The sequence below is a fragment of the Camelus dromedarius genome, chromosome 14 (genome assembly GCF_036321535.1).
Source record: "Camelus dromedarius isolate mCamDro1 chromosome 14, mCamDro1.pat, whole genome shotgun sequence".
Classification (NCBI taxonomy): domain Eukaryota; kingdom Metazoa; phylum Chordata; class Mammalia; order Artiodactyla; family Camelidae; genus Camelus; species Camelus dromedarius.
The window spans coordinates 6,363,965-6,380,566 of NC_087449.1; the positions used below are offsets into that span (position 1 = coordinate 6,363,965).

Here is a 16,602-nt window from a genome sequence, read left to right on the forward strand (position 1 = left end):
AGCAAACTCTATAAAAGGGAAGTTTTGTATAGTAAAAAGGCTTTGCTTGTGACTTCATTTTAAGTGGGAGTTCTTGAGGGTGGCAAACTGTGACTGAATTACCTTTGCACTTCTTGAAACAACATAAGAATCTACTAACTGTTCTGTCTAGATTTACATCACTAAGAAACAAAATAAAATTTGCATACCAGTGGGTTTGGGATTTCATTTAATTGACTTGGGGAGGTTTAGAAAATAGTTCAAAGTTCTGTTTTGTTTTTGCTTGCTAGCTGGTTGCTCTGGTAGCATGGAGATAGTTTCAGGAATCTATATATGCCTTAATTTATCCACTTATTAAACATTTAAAAAGTATCTTCTATTTGCTACATAATATCCTAAATGCCAGCGATTGAAATGTGAATAAGATAATGTCTCCAGCCTCAAAGTGAAAAAACAAGTGTTAAAGGTTTAAAAAAAATGAAGTGAAAGAGAAAAATCTTGGAGCTGTGTTGGATTATAGGCAATATCACTGTTGTCCCAGTTTTTTTCTCCTCTGCCTTGTATTAGCAAGGCTGCCAAGTGATTCACTTGACAGAAGCAACTATTCAATCCAATGACAGATTCAAGGAGTTGCTTGTCAATTTGGTCAGTTAACCAAATGATAGAAAAAGGCAAGTAAATAAAATACATGAAGGTGGAGAGAGGGCACAGAGGAAAGGATGGTACAAATGGACCAAACTGATAAGTAGATGTAGATAAGTAATTCTGTCAGATGGTACATATGTGAATTCTGATGTATCATGGAAGGCATTTTCTGTCTTCTGTGGGGAAGTCATTAAATCAGGTCACATGTCAGTGTAACTTCATGAAATGCTATTCTTAACCAAGTTATTTCTGTTACTTTAGTTTGCTTTAAGTAGCCATGAATAGAGGGAAACTATCTCTTAATTTCTTGTTATTACTGTTAGTTTCTGAGAACTTGTTATATACCAGTTACTGTGCTAGCAGAATGTATATTTTCTTCCCCACTCCCTCATCACCTTATGATTATGCCCATGAATTGCTGAATCAAGATTAAGATGTATAAATACCCCAAGGGTTGCAGGCTAATAAATGGAAGAACCAAGAGCTCAGTTAATTGAACTGCAAAGTCTACAAGTTATTTAAAATTAAATCTCTTGGGCCACAGAGAAGATAAGGAAGAGAAGGAAAATTGCCATCATTATGTGTTTTGTGTCTCGTCCTTTGCTGGTACTTTACATGTGTTATTCTAATCCTATTATGAACCTGTAGGGTAGGTGCTGTAGATGAGGAAACTGAGGCTCACAGAAGGGGCTTGCCCAAGTCTTACATAGCTAAGACTTGAATTTGGGTCTGTCCATCTCTGACAAAACAAAAACAAAAACAGAAAACCCTCTTTCCACTACATATCCCCTTACTTCACAATTGCCATATGCTGGTGTTATGAGTTTAAGAATTTATAAAATGTATCACTATCAAAGTATTAAAAACCAGGCAAAGAAAGATATAAGTAAAACTGAATATTTATGAATGGAGTTTTTAAACAATTCAGAAACAATGAAAGGAGTAAATGAAAGATGGCATCTTTCTGTCAACGTTAAGATTTCATTAACAAAATACAAAATGTGCTCCTTTATTTCAGGGTGGACGTCTCAATTTTCAGTCTTCCTATAACCATGAAATTTTATTGTGAGTTCTTAACAAAAAGAAAAATACTTTAAAAACCTCTTTGACTTTAAAAAATTGGATACTTTTGAGCACAAAAAAAGAAGTGAAAATAATGGTATGTTATCAGAAACTTAGTACTTTTCTCCTAAAATAGCTTTTTTGTTTGTTTTGTTTTTGCTATTGTTGAATTGGCATGATGCAATAATATAACATCTAATCAGGAGATTGGAAAAACATTGTCAGAGAAAATTCTGATTCGCTAATGATCGCAAGTATCATTTTCAATCTTAATACTCTCAAATATGTCTGTTTGAGCTAGAGATGATCCTAAATTAGATTTTTCAGAAATAAATATAAATCTTTATTTGTGCTTATGATAGCTTCCAAAACTTAAAGGATGAAAATAATACAAGTATATAGTTTAAAATTCTAGTCATACTGTAAAACATAACAGAAAACAGTATCCCTTGACCTTCCCTACTCCTGCATTTCTTTGCCTAAAGTCCTTAGCACCTTCTTTTGGTTTTAACCTCCATATTTCTTAATAATACGCTTATATATTGTATTGGCTTCCTATTTTTGATGATGATTTAACATTTTTACACCATCCTGTGGCCTCCTTCCTGTTCTTCTATCCTCCAGTTGAGTTTTCTTTTTTTTTTTTTTTGGTTTGCTCTATTTTTTATGGCACTATCACTAATTCTTGTCAGATACTCTGAAAGAATTTTAAAACTTCTTTGAAAAATATTTTTTAAAGAGTACACTAAATACTCTAAGTGTTTTTTTTTTTTTTTTTTTTTTTTCTTGGAAATACTTCTGGAAGCTAAAATTCTCCTGTTCTGCTGTGGATTGTTAGTTCTCTAAGCTTCCTATAGAGTTGACGTCTCTCCTCTGTGTTACATCTGGTGTCTTGGAACTTACATTTTCTGTTCTTAGTCCATTTCCTTGTTTGAGTGGAGTGTATCATCCAGTAGCATCCTAAAGATGTGTACTTAGGTGGTACACTTTTTCCAACAATGCATTTCTGAGGATGTGTTCATTTCATCCATATGCTTGAAGGTAGTTTGGGCGGGTATAGAGTTATAGGCTGTGAATAGTTTTCTCAGAATTTTAAAGACTTCTGTTGTCTTCTGGCTTGTGGTTAAGAAATCCGACGCTATTCTAATTCTTGATTCTTTATATATGACCTTTTACTTTGCTCTTTAAACCTTAAGATTGTATGTTTATCCTTGATATTTTAAAATTTCACAATAATGTGCTTTGGTATAGATCTTTTCTCAAGCTATTCTGTTGGGCACGCAGTAGGCTTTTTCCATGTGGAACCGTCTTTCACTTTCTGGGGAATTTTCCAGTGTTCTTTCTCTCTGATCCACCTCTTTTTTTTTTTTTTCTGCAAGTCCTGTTGGTCAGATCTCCTGGGTTGAGCTCCTTATTTTATTTTTAGCTCCTATTCCCCATCTTTGTTTTTTATTCCATTTTATATCAGATTTTCATAAGTCAGGATTTCAAACATCTAAATTTTAAATTTCTGCTGTATTTAAGAGGCTTCTCACTTGGATTTTGCCTTTAAAAAACAGCACCTTGTTCATGTTTCTTTGATGCACTATGTGCTCTTATCTTTCCAAAGAGCAGAATGATTTTTCTGAACTTTTATTCTACTTCCTGTATTGTCTGTTTCCTACAAATTTTTGTTTGCTTTGGTCTGCCTTTTGTGTTGGAAACGTTCTTAAGTCTATAGTACCTGTGTTATCATTTAAAAGCAAGGCAATAAAAATATCCTGGGAAACTGTTTGCCTGGGTAGGCCTATTAACTGGGATGTTTTCCATAGAGGGTGATAATTTGGGAACTTACTTGACCATCTTGTTGGACTGCAAATGTCTAAGGCTGAGCAGTTTCCTTAGAGAAGAATCTTCCAGGGTCTTACTGGTAGATGATAATCCTGGTGCCACTGGTAATGGAGTTAAGTGGTATGAAAAGGTTCTTACCAGGTGGGGGTCAGGGGGAGGGTCTTACCCGGTGTGTGAGGGGGGAGCGGGGCTCAACGTTTACGATGTAGACTTCTCTTGTTCTTGTGTGCTTCTCTTCCATCCGCTGCTGTGATTCAGTATTTCTACGTGACTAAGCTTTAATCTTCTGTTAATGGTCTCAAAACTGCTCATACAGACTTTCAAAGCCCCCCCCCCCCCCAATACGGTACCCATGCTTCTTTCCTGAATTCAGTGATTTGGTGCCTTCAGTTCTTGAGCTTTTTCAGGGCTTTGCTGTGTGAACTGGCCTTCCCGACATTAACCCTTAGTGCTTGGTTTTCTCAGCTCTGCTAATTCCTTCACATGTTTTTCATCTCTCAAAAATGTGATGTCTCTTACCTGCTGCTGTCTCTTCCACCCTTTCACTTAACCCATGTAGTTTTGAACCACATTTCCTTATTCTCATTTTAGTGAGATTTTAAGACTGATCAGAGATAAACATCTGTTATTTGCCGTGTTTTCAGTTACTTCTTTGAACTTTAGCACAGCCAAGAAAACCATTAAAATATCCTGTTAATAAACAAACCTTGTATTTGTTTATAATCAAGGTTTATGTAAACCCAAATGAATGATTCTACTTAAAATATCTAAGGCCAAGTGTTCTGCGGATTTGGCAGATAAAGATCCCTTTTCTTATATGATGCAGCCTACTTTCCTTATTACTCTGTGTTGGCTGGCTGTTGATGAGACAGGCGTAGTTGCAACCCCTCTATGTACAACCTTACCCCATGTGAGATGTAAGCTAATTGTCAACAGACACAGCATTCTCAGGTTCATGATCCCTATGTGTGAAAACCACATGTGTAGAAATCACCGCACGTAAAATCCTTGTCTCCAAGAAGAGCATTTCCTGTGGAAATCAATCCAAAATTTGTTTGATACCTGAGAAGCAGTTCATTCTAGCTTCAGTAACTCCAAGCATTTTCTACTCAAACTCCTTTTGGACACTTAACTAGAAATTTTACACATAGGTTAAAGCTTCATTTCACATTTTGTAAACAAGTTTGCTTTTATTTCTTTATCCAGAATAGATGTAGTTACATTAAGAATACAGTCACAGTTTCCTCTCCTAACATACCCAGTGGCAGTGGCACACAGGTGTTCTGGAGCCAGGACATCTGGGTTTATTATGCCTAGGCTTCAGTGCTTTCTAGCTCTGTGACCTTGAGCAAGTTCCATACATACCCTGAGCTTCATTTTCAGCAACTTTAAAGTGAAGATAATAATAGTTCTTACTACATAGGGTGGTTGTGTGGGTAAAATGAGAACACCTGTTAAGTGACTAGTACATGGTTGTTACATGATGAGCATACAATACATTTTAGTAGGAAAAAAAATACTCCAGATCTTTTTTCTTTTTCAAGGTACTGATAATACTGAAAAAAATAAAACAAAGTAGCTGGTTTTAAACAACTTCCTTTAGTTCCTTACCTCAATAAGCTGGAAGCCAGGAAGCCTATGTTTGTCTCTATTCTGGCACAGACTGTGTGGCTGGGACCATGCAGAGCAATAGAACGTGGATACCAGGCACTGTCTAGTTAACTTAGTCAACTTGGATAAATTGGCAAGGAAAAAAAGTTCATTGAAGCCTGTGTGATCTTACAACTCTGGTGATTTTACTTTAAATAATCATTTTATCTTATTTTGCAATCTAGAAAGAATATAGCTTTGGGGACTTCACTGACCCAGATATATGAATATTTTAAGCAGTGAAAATTCATGAACATTAAGCTCTCTTTTAAATTAATTTATTTAATAATGAGCTAATAGAATTCATTAAAAGTAAGTTCTTTTAAATTTAGTTCTGTAATAATGAGCTAATACTATAATTGGTTATACTCTGAGTGATATTACTCTTTTTATCTAAAATTTGATAACTTATCTTTTAAGCTACCAATTTCTAAGATAATGTTAAGAATCCTTACATTTTGAGAGGTAAATATGATTCTACCCTTGTTCCTCCAATTTGTGATAGATTATTGTTGAACGTTGACATTTAAAATGGTTCTGACTCCCTGTACTTGTAAAGCGAGTGTAACCATTGGCGCTCCCACATCTGTTTCTTTCAGCGTGTGCTCTCTACCGCCACAGAGTCGAGTAGATAGCCCCTGGAGTTAGTCAGATGCTTGGGTGTGAGTTATAGTTTTATCATCTACTGAGATGCAGTTTCTCCTTTTTCCCGCCCTTCCTCCCCCCACTTCCTGTCTGTCTCTCCTTTCACTTTCTCTCCTCTTCCCTCTCCCCCTGTTTCTTCTAACTAGCAGTAATACTGTCAATGCTGCTTGCTATGCAGGTTTCAAATGAAAGGCAAGTAAGGTTGGAGCATCTGCCTGTAGCTCAGCGTCAGCCTTGCTGGCTTAGAAGGCTGATTGGTGAACATACAGAGAAAGGATCTGTCTGTCATTCGTGTATAACAAAACAGCAAACAAAGTTGCGCTGAAGGCTTAAAGAGGAGGTGATACTTGAACTGAGTCTTGTAGGATGAGTAAACCTGAGATGGAGAGAAATATGTCAGGGCTCAGAAACAATGAGTTTTGTTCTTTTCTAAGCACAAATTAGCTTTGATATGACAAGAAATTCAAGGAAAAGTTAAATGTCAAGGTTAGAAAATGCCGTGGAGTGAGAAGATAAATCATTGACAAAAATGTAATAGCTAGTGTAAATTAGGGGGCGATCCCAAAGACCACACTTACTTTTGATACCAGCTGCAAGTCTGAGGGTCCCCAAGACTACCTTCAGGCTCAGTAATGCTCTAGAAGGACTCACAGAACTCATGAAACCTGTTACACTCCCAGTTATGGTAGATTACAGCAAAGGGATACAGATTAAAATTAGTCCATTGAAAAGATTCATGAGGAAGAGTCTAGGATAGTCGCCCACGTGGAGCTTCTGGTTGTCTTGTCCCCTTGGAATCACGTCAGTGCCAACCTTCCTAGCAGTGATATGTGCTGATATGCACAGAGTACTGCCAAGAAGCGAAGCTCGCCGGAGCCCTTGTGTCTGGAGTCTTTATGGGGCTCTGTCACATTAACATGCTCAACTGCCCACGTAGCTGACCTCAGTCTCCAGTCCCTCTCAGGTTAACTGATACCATGTGACCCAAAGTCCTCACCATAAATCACATTGTTAGACCCTCTGATGTGGCCTACAGCTCCCAGGTAAGCAAAAATATTTTAATCAGGCAAGACATTTAAGGGCTTAGGGGTTACCTCCCAGGAGCTGGGGGTAAAGGTAAATTCTTTACCACTCAAGGAGCATGTTAGATTTTGGTGCCATGTGGAAAAGAAGGGTTTGAAAATGTGGAATCTAAATGAGGGCCCCAGTGATTCATGTGTATTACTTGACAGATCTGCAAAAACGCCTTCATGCCACTTATAATTAGGGATCTGAAGTGTGCAATTTGTTCAGTTTCCTAACCTATCACAGACACACAATTTATGCAAAAATCAATGCAAAATTTATTCTAGACTGAAGTCGTTATCCCTTACTGAGGGAGTGAGGTGATGGAAAGTGGTAAAAAGCTATCTGTAAACAGGACATCCACAAGGATGAAAGGGCAGGGATACGTCACTTTTTGTTTAATGATTCCTTTTATTTCTATAGATGAGCTCTCTTGCTGCGTGATTTTTTTTTTCCTGCATTCTAAATCTTCCTGTTCTGATCTTTGGGTTTTCATTCCCTTTGACATTGAGCATAAACTAAAAAGAGAAAAGCTTATTAGGAAGGTGTGGGATGTGAGACTAGAAATGTAGGCAGGGGGTTAGATCATGAAGGGCCTGAGGGCTGAAATAAGATGATTGACTTTTGTACTAAAAGCTGTAAGAACTGCTGATGTGTTAGAGGAAGGAGTGTCATGAACTGAATGTTCATTTTATTCTGTACTTTAGAAAGGTTTCTCTAGCAGCAGTGTGGATGAAGGATGGGACCAGAGTGAGGTCCCAGAGGCAGAGGCAGAGAAATCCTTACCAGAGGCAGAGAAATCTATTAGGAAGCCAAGATTAAAACTTAAGAGTAAAGAGAGCCTAACTAGGGCTTTTGTTGGACTTGGTGACTGAATAGATATGGAGAATGGGCAAGAAGGAAGTGTCAAAGAAAATTAAGACGTTTCTGGGTTAGATGATTGGATCGACTTAGTCATTTATTCAGGCAGTACTTACTGTGGACCTACTTCATTTTTAGTCACTGTTCTGGATGTTGGAATCTAACTGTAAAACAAGGTGATGTTCTAGCCTGATGGACTTAAATTTCAACTAGGGAGCCAAGCAGTAGGCAAGTTTATAAATATATACTTTTTCCACTAAATTTTCAGTGTTACGAAGAAAGAGTAAAGTTCAGTAAAGACACTAGAGTTAGAGTTTGGGGGTGAGGAGGATGGTCAGGGAAGTCCTCTCAGAGGAGGTCACCTCTGAGCCTAGATCTGAAAGATCTAAGGCTGTAGAGCTCTCTGAGCAGAGAGGAAAAAGTGCGAGAACTGTGAGTGAAAGTGAGTTTAGTGGTTTTAAGGAATAAGAAAAGACCAGCTTGGCTGAAGCAAGAGTGGGATGAAAATGAAAGGAGATCAGAGAGATAAGGAGGAAGCTGATGATGCAGGTTTCATGCATCATGTGAAAAGTCTGGGTTGTAGTTTTAGTGTAAGGGGAGGTCATTGAAGAATTCTGCTCAGTAGAATGCCGGGATATAATTTACACTATAAAAATATTGCTGAGAACGCTGGTGTGGTAGTGGAGATTTTCACTGAGAAAGGCACAAAAGTAAGAGGAACACATTTTGGGGAAAATGTATTGAGTTAGAAGTGCCTGTGGGCTAGCTAATCTCTACTGGATAAATTCAATGGGCAAGTGGATATGCAAACCCAGAAGAGAGGTCTGTGAGTCAGCATATTTGGTTATTAAAACCATGCTTTGGATGAAGTCATTAGGCTTGGTGTTTATAGTAAAAGGAGCAAGGCGTTGTCTTGGCAACACCATGATTTATTTTCTGTTTAAGAAGCAAATAGGTGGAGGTGATACAATCAGTCCTGCTTTCCTAAAAATTGTCATTGTGAAAGATCAGCTCCTAGAGGACCGCCTGCCTTCAAACTCTGCCTCTGAACTTCTAGCTGAGTGAACTTGGGAAAATTACTTAAATTCTCTGCCTTGTTTTCATAGCTATCAGATAGGGTGGACAATGCCATACTTCATCGTGTTAGGAAAATTATGTGGCTTAACACAGTAAAATTCTTAGCATAGTGCTTGGTACATAGAATTTAATAAATGCTGCTATTCTTAAAAAATAAAAGCAAACCATCTAATAAAGTGCCTGATTAATCATCAGTATTCTTTAAACGGTAGCTGATTTCCTAAATGACACAAACTGGATTGTATTTGTGGTTAGAGCCACTCATGGGAACAACTTACTGTAGACAGCTAAGTTTTTTCTTGCTGTATTCATCGGTACCAAATATCTGTATGCATTGGTTACCAAATATCTAGGTTTAGATTGCAATTTGCTGGTATCCAGGGCCAGGCTTATATTAATGTTAAAAAATCTATCCTCTGATAGAAGCGCTTTCTTTTTCTCCCAGTCTCCCCACACCTCCCATTTGTGCCTTCCATCCTTTAGAATTCTCTACAGGCAGACCTCATTTTATTGCCCTACACTTTGTTGCACTTTGCAGATACTGCACATTTTACTAATTGAAGTTTTGCGACAACCCTGTTTCAATCAAGTCTACTGGTGCCATTTTTCCAACAGCATTTGCTCCCTTCATGTCTTTGTCACATTTTGGTAATTCTTACATTAGTTCAGTCTTTCCTTTATTACATTTGTCATGCTGATCTGTGATCAGTGTTCTTTGGTGGCACTGCTGCAAAAATTACAACTTGCTGAAGGCTCAGATGGCCAGCATTTTTTAGCAGTTAAAGTATGTAGTAGTTTTTTAGACATAATGCCATTGCATACTTAACAGACTACAGTACAGTGTAAACATAACTTTTTATGCACTGGGAAACTAAACTTCATTGCAAGAGTTGTGATTCACTTTATTGCGGTGCTCACTTCATTGCGGTAGTCTGGAACAGACCCTGCAGTATCTGTGAGCTGTGCCTGTATCCTCCTTTCAATCAACATCTACTCAAAGCATTTGCTAAATATTTACACTAAGCGTTAAAAAGTAGAATAACAATTAGATTTTATCGCAAGAACTAACTCTGGTGGCTGCCTAGAAAATATTCTCCACTGTGAGATCTCTGTTGGGGACAACAACCCTGCCATAATTCATTAGTGAAGCTTGCCAAGGGAAACGTGAGGTGGTGTGGCGAATACAGTGGCTACAAGGCAGTGTGGCAAGTAGACTTAGAAGATGGGAGACTTTGAAGTCAGGATGATTTTGTTCAAATCCATTTCTACCATTTATCAGCTGATTGTCCTTGACCAAGTTATTTAATCTGTCTGGACCTCAGATTCTTCATCTGTGAAATGAGTATAGACTTGAAGTATAAATTTGAAACCATAAAATAATATCTTCCCACTTGTTTGTAGATATCATAGAAGTGAAAAAAGGGGCATGAAATAATAAATGAACCTGAAAACTCCTTTTTTCAGCAAAACTAGGGGACTGATAGAATCTGTAAAACTCCCAAAATCTGCTGAGAAAAAGCAGATACCTTATGGAGTAAAGTCAATAGTGAGATTTCAGAAAGATCCAGCAAAAGCCACTACCTGAAGGTAAAGAGCACACCCAGAAGGACTTACCCTTTAACTTTGTACAAAAAATATGTTACAGGATTTGGGGAGGACAGAAGCTGTCCAGAAGGAAGTACAAGAAAGAAGCACAGATAATAGCTAAACGACTCAGTGGGGAAAGGTCCTGGAAAATGCAGAAATCTACTCCCTAAGGGGAAAATTTACTCCTAAGTGTATGCCAGTGGGAGTGAACATGGGAAGGAGGGTGAGGACCTGTGAGCAGGGCTGGCTGTAGAAGTCCTCCTGGACTATGTTTGGTTCAGAGAAAAAGGTGGGGGGATGTATCAAGGAGCCATTTGAGAAGGAAACTGGTAACACTGAAACAGAACTCTTTGGGTTTTGAGATTTGGCAGGGATGAACCACCGTCTTCTTTCCCCAGCATCCTTTTGTAAATTACTGGTCTATGAAACCGTAAGTAAGTAAAAGCAGTTGGCACAAGATAAATAGAAGGATACGACAAGATAAAATATAGGGAAAAACAGTAAAAATGAGAAAACAATCACATCTATGAAGGAAGATTCTAAAGCAGAAATATAAGGACTCGAGAAAAAGAAGAGATAATAAGACATTAAAAGAATATGGACTGTGAGCTTGTAGAACACAAGAAAGAACTAGCAGGGGTAAAAAAACTTTTATAAATCAAAATGAAGTTGGAACACAAAGATTAGACGTGACAGGAAACGTAAAGATATATATGAGAAAAACAAATTGAACTGAAGATAAAGATCCTTTTTAAAAAGATTACAGAGAAATGATAGATACAGAGGACAGAAGTGGAGATTCAACATACTTAGAATAGGAATTTTTGAAGCAGAAAATCAAAACTATGAAATAGAACAAATATTGAAGGATATAATTCATGAAAAATCTGAAGTAAACAAAACACAACAAAACTTGAATCTTTACAACGTGTGGGCATACTGCGTACCCGAGAGCACTTATCCAGAATGGTCAATATGAAGTCATATCCTAATGAAATCACTGCATTTTGAAGATAAAGAACAGATCTTTTGGTATGCTGATAAGACTGAGTCACTTAGAAGGAGAAAAAAATTAGCTGGCTTAAGATTTTTCTGTTCTAACATTCAACAGCTAAGGACAGTGGAAACATATCCACAAGATGTTCAAGGAAAGAAAATATCAACAGAGAATGTTATTTCCAATGAAACTTAAGGTACAAGGCTACCAACAATTCTAAAGGGCAAACATTCAGGAAATATTCCCATGAGCCCTTCTTGAAGACTTAGAGCATAAACTTCCACAAAAAGTAAATGAGAAAACGACTGCAAAAGACTGGCTCTGTTTATCAGAAGAAGATGTGGGAATGGAACACAGTATAAATACTATATGAACTAATAATGTAGAAATGGTTCAATCACCAAAAAAACAGGAGGAGAAGAGGGAAACGAAACAGGAAGTAGATTAAGTTTGCTGGTTGGCTCATCAGAAGCCAGGAATTAAATATTATCCAAAGCTGACAAATTAAATAAAAATACCAAAAAGATATTTAATAAAAAGGTACATACTAAGAAAGAATCCTATTGACTAATATTAGATGGTAAGGGAAAGAGAAAAAGGAAAAGGAAACCTTATTTACTGGAAAGAAGTAATAGATATGTCTAAACAGAGAGGATTAGACATTGCATACATTTATAACTTGAAAGGTAAACCTTTGAGAAAAGTTGGTATTTTTATTCTGTCTCAAAACAACTACATACAAAAAGCAAAGGAAACAAAGTACACAGTGAAAGACTTAAAAATTAAACTGTGAAAATATAATATAAAATAATGGCAGATTAACTAAACCGTCATATCAATAAATAGTTAATTTACATTCAAAGAAAAAAATTTTCAGATCAGATCACAAAACAAACTCTTTCCTCTTCACCTAAAACTGTTTCAAAGTAGGTGAAAACAAAAGCACAGGCAAAGGTGTAATAGACAAATGCAAATGTCGAGTGGGGAGAACGGGGCTTAATACCAGATGAAGCAGAAGTTATACCAAAAACCCCAAACAAATAAACCAGACATAGAAGTTACTTTTATGATTTGAAAAGGTGTCTAACCAATGAATGTATTAACTTAATGACTATCAATGCATAACAACTCTAACATTGTATAGTATTCATAAAGCTAAGACCACATGAAATAAAGGGCCAGACATAAAAGTGGTGAGACTTTACCTCTTTGTTCATAACAGATTAATTGTATAAAAATAAGAGTATAGAGGATATAAATGACATGAGATTCAGCCAACAGATATTAAATTGTGTACCCTGAAACACCTTTGGAAGTGCTTATCAAACATTGTTGAAAATACCATTTATTAGGCTAAATTTCAAAATTAGTCAGTGGTAGAGTGCCTGCTTAGTATGCATGAGGTCCTGGGTTCAATCCCCAGTACCTCCATTAAAAAAAAAAAAAGATTAGATACTGTTTTCTGATCACAATGCTATTAAGTTAGATTTTAATAACAAAATCAGAACAAACACCTTTATAACTGGAAAATTGTACATTTTTCTCTTAAATTGTGTCAGTTGGAAGATACAAGTAAACATTGCATAGTTTCTAGAAAACAACACAAATGAAAATATCACAATAAAATGAAAATATTACATATCAAAATCTATGGGACAAAGCTAAAGCAGTGCTCAGAAAATTTATTGCTTAAAGGAAAATTTATTCTTAAATAAGTAGGTGCTCATTTCCAGAAGTTAGGAAAAGAATAAAATAAACCAAATGAAAGTAGAAGAAGAAAATTTATAAAGGTAAATATAGAAATTAATGATACAGAAAACAGACAATAGTAGAAAGGATAAACAAGTCCAAAGGATATGCTTTTTAAATAAACAGTAGTGACATTTCAGAACAAACAGAGCTTATACTGTATAGCACAGGCAAATATATTCAAGATCTTGTAGTAGCTCATGGTGAAAAAGAATTATGAAAACAAATATATGTATGTTGATATGACTGAAAAATTGTGCCATACACCAGAAATTGACACATTGTAAAATGACTATAACTCAATTAAAAAAGAACAAATAGAGCAAAATATTTAAAATTGGAAAGTTATATAGAGAACCACAGAAATAGGAAAACAGAATTGTAAGGGAATATTACATGAAGATCTCTGGGTAACACATTTGAAAGCCTAGAAGAAAGTTATTATTTCATAGAAAAATAGAAATCTCTAAAATTGATTCATGATGCAGTTGACATTTAGAATAAGTCAATTAACAAAAAGATTAGGAAGGTGAATGTAGAGCTATCGATGAGAAAGTCAACATGGTAAGTTTGGCTTACAACTGAGTTTTATTTAACTTTTGAGAAAAAAAGAATTAAAGATATTTAAGCCACTCTAGGCCGTAAATAATAATGAAAATTCAGCCTTATGCTCTGATGAAGATATTACAATAAGGGAAAAACCACGGACCAGTCTTAACTCATAAATATTGATGCAGTGAGTCTATATAAGTTATTCTTCAAGAATCCAGCAAGATATTTAAAGAATAAAATACAACCATCAAGTAGATTTTAGTTTAGAAATGCAAAGATGGTTCAATCAAGAAATTTTTTAAGCAGTAAATGCTCAAAAACATTTGACTTTTTTTTTTTAAATCCTAAGCTATTTATCATAAAGCTCAAACAAGATTGAAGGAAAAATATATATATATACACACACATTAGAACTGAAGGAAGGAAACATTTCTATATATGTATATAAATATTGAAAACATATATATACTAAAGTTTTTAAAGAAGACTCTTTCCAATAGTATTCCATTCTAATAGAATCAAGAAATTCGAGGCAGCAGTTAGCAGGGGTTAAATGCAAGGACTGGTTTTCTTTGAGCAAGTAACAAGCCTCGATGTCGTACCACATAATTTTGACTCTTTCTTTGTGTAAGAATAACTGATTTGGCATCACAGAATAACTAACTTTCACATACGTTGATTAAATATACTTTGAGCATTGTGACTTTCACATTAGCAGTGTTTTTACCATAATTTACCTCTTGTATTGAGAATATCCTTAGAGGCAGGTGCATTGGGCAAGAGTATCCTAAGTTGCAGACCAAGCATCGTATGTTTCAGAGTGTAAAATTTTATTGAAGATGGAGAATGAGAATAGTTAACTCATTTAGCTGGTAACTCATGTTTCATAGTAAAACAAGCAGCCATGTTATGGAGTAAAAATATTTCCCCAAATTCCTAAAGATGCATGTAATTTAAAACTACTGTTAGGAATATTTTGGTGGAAAAGTTTAAGAGACCCTGTTGTGCTTCTTAGATACAAACATAACATTTCAAACTGTTACAAAATTAAAACTACATTATAAATAAAATGATGGTTATTCCAACCTTAAAACGTTTTGAATGTTTTGTAAAGCTCTCTAATGAGAAAACATTTTAATTGTATTGCTAGATGACCCATGAATGATACTCAGTATTTTTTTTTTATTGTTGTATAGAGTCATCAAACTTGGGTCCATTGGGTTTTACATTTGCCATTATGTTTGCTACTTGTAATAAACATGAGTTATCAAATATCTGATAATTTCCTATAAAAAGAAAACTAAGATGGTGTGCAATGTTCCTGGCCTGGCTAGTCCTTAGAAACCTTAATTTTTCCTCACTTATCACAGGAGTGCACAATTCTTTAACATTTCTTGTTGGAAATAATTATGTACTTATAAAGATACAAATAGGAGATTTACAACCCAAAGAATAATAAAGATAATGTAACTAAGCTGTTATATATCTTTAAGAAAATATTTATCATTCTTTACAAATGGTATTTAATTTTATAGGACTCTAAAGGTAAATGTCACATCTGACCAGATTCTAGTGGGGCAAATTCATTCAGAAATTATAGACAAATGCACCCCAATGTTCATAGCAGGACTATTTACAATAGCCAAGACATGGAAACAACCTAAATGCCCATCAACAGATGACTAGATAAAGAAGCTGTGGTATATTTATACAATGGAATACTACTCAGCCATAAAAAAGAATAAAATAATGCCATTTGCAGCAACATGGATGGACCTGGAGGTTGTCATTCTAAGTTAAGTAAGCCAGAAAAAGAAATAAGTGATATCATATGGTATTTTTTAAAATCTGGAATCTAAAAAAAAAAGACTGAACTTATTTACAAAACAGAAACAGATTCAGATATAGAATACAAACTTACGGTTACCAAGGGGGAAAGGGAGTGGGAAGGGATAAATTGGGAGTTTGAGATTTGCAGATACTAACTACTGTATATAAAATAAATAAACAACAAGTTTACACTGTACAGCACAGAGAACTATGTTTAATACCTTCAAATAACCTTTAATGAAAAAGAATATGAAAATGAATGTATGTTTATGTATGACTGAACTGTTATGCTGTGCACCAGTAATTGATACAATGTTGTAAATGGACTATACTTCAATTGAAAAAAAAATTACAGGACTATTTGGGGGCAGATATAGGAGATAGCCAGTGAGGAATCAGACACAGAATCTGTCTTCCAAGAGTTTATAATTGGGTAAGGGACATAAAGACATATACTCTCAGTAATATTACAGTTAAAAAAAACAGAAAAATTCATAATTATACAAATCTATATTATATAAACCCCATATTTTATAATATTGAGAAAGTCTACAGATTGTTTGGGTCAAAAATTTCTGTGGAGGACTGAGGGAAAATGGGAGAGAGAGAAACTTGGAAGGGAGAGAAGAAGTTTGGTGACCATCAGCAGTGGGAATTGAAGTTCTCCTGTCCAGGGGTTATCAGGGTGACGGTACTTCACAAGCAGCGCACACGTAAGGTATTGGGCATTGGAAGGGCTCTTATGTGACTTGTAAATTCTCAGAAGGCTAAAAGGGAAGACAGCCTAAATAGTCATAGTTTAAAGGAGTCTGTGAACTTTATAAAATGGTTCCCAAATTAGAAATTTCTTCTTCTAAGTATGTCTAAGTATGTCTCCAGTTTCTCTTTAACATAGTCATAAGATTTTGAGTTCTAAATTAAAGAAGTAAATGACTATCTGGGAGTCTTTGAACATGTACGTTCATTGCAGTAACAAATCAGTTTCCTATGTGAAAAAATGAGAGAACATTTATTAAATTTTGAGCTTAGGGATACTGGAGGAGGGTGGATGTGTGTGTGCATGCATGTGTGTA

At 35.6% G+C, this 16,602-nt stretch overlaps 1 protein-coding gene across 4 annotated transcripts in view; it reads left to right on the top strand.

Annotated features, from left to right (window-relative positions):
* COL24A1 (collagen type XXIV alpha 1 chain) overlaps positions 1 to 16,602 on the top strand; it is a 313,443-nt gene that overhangs the window by 9,885 nt on the left and 286,956 nt on the right. The window lies entirely within an intron of this gene.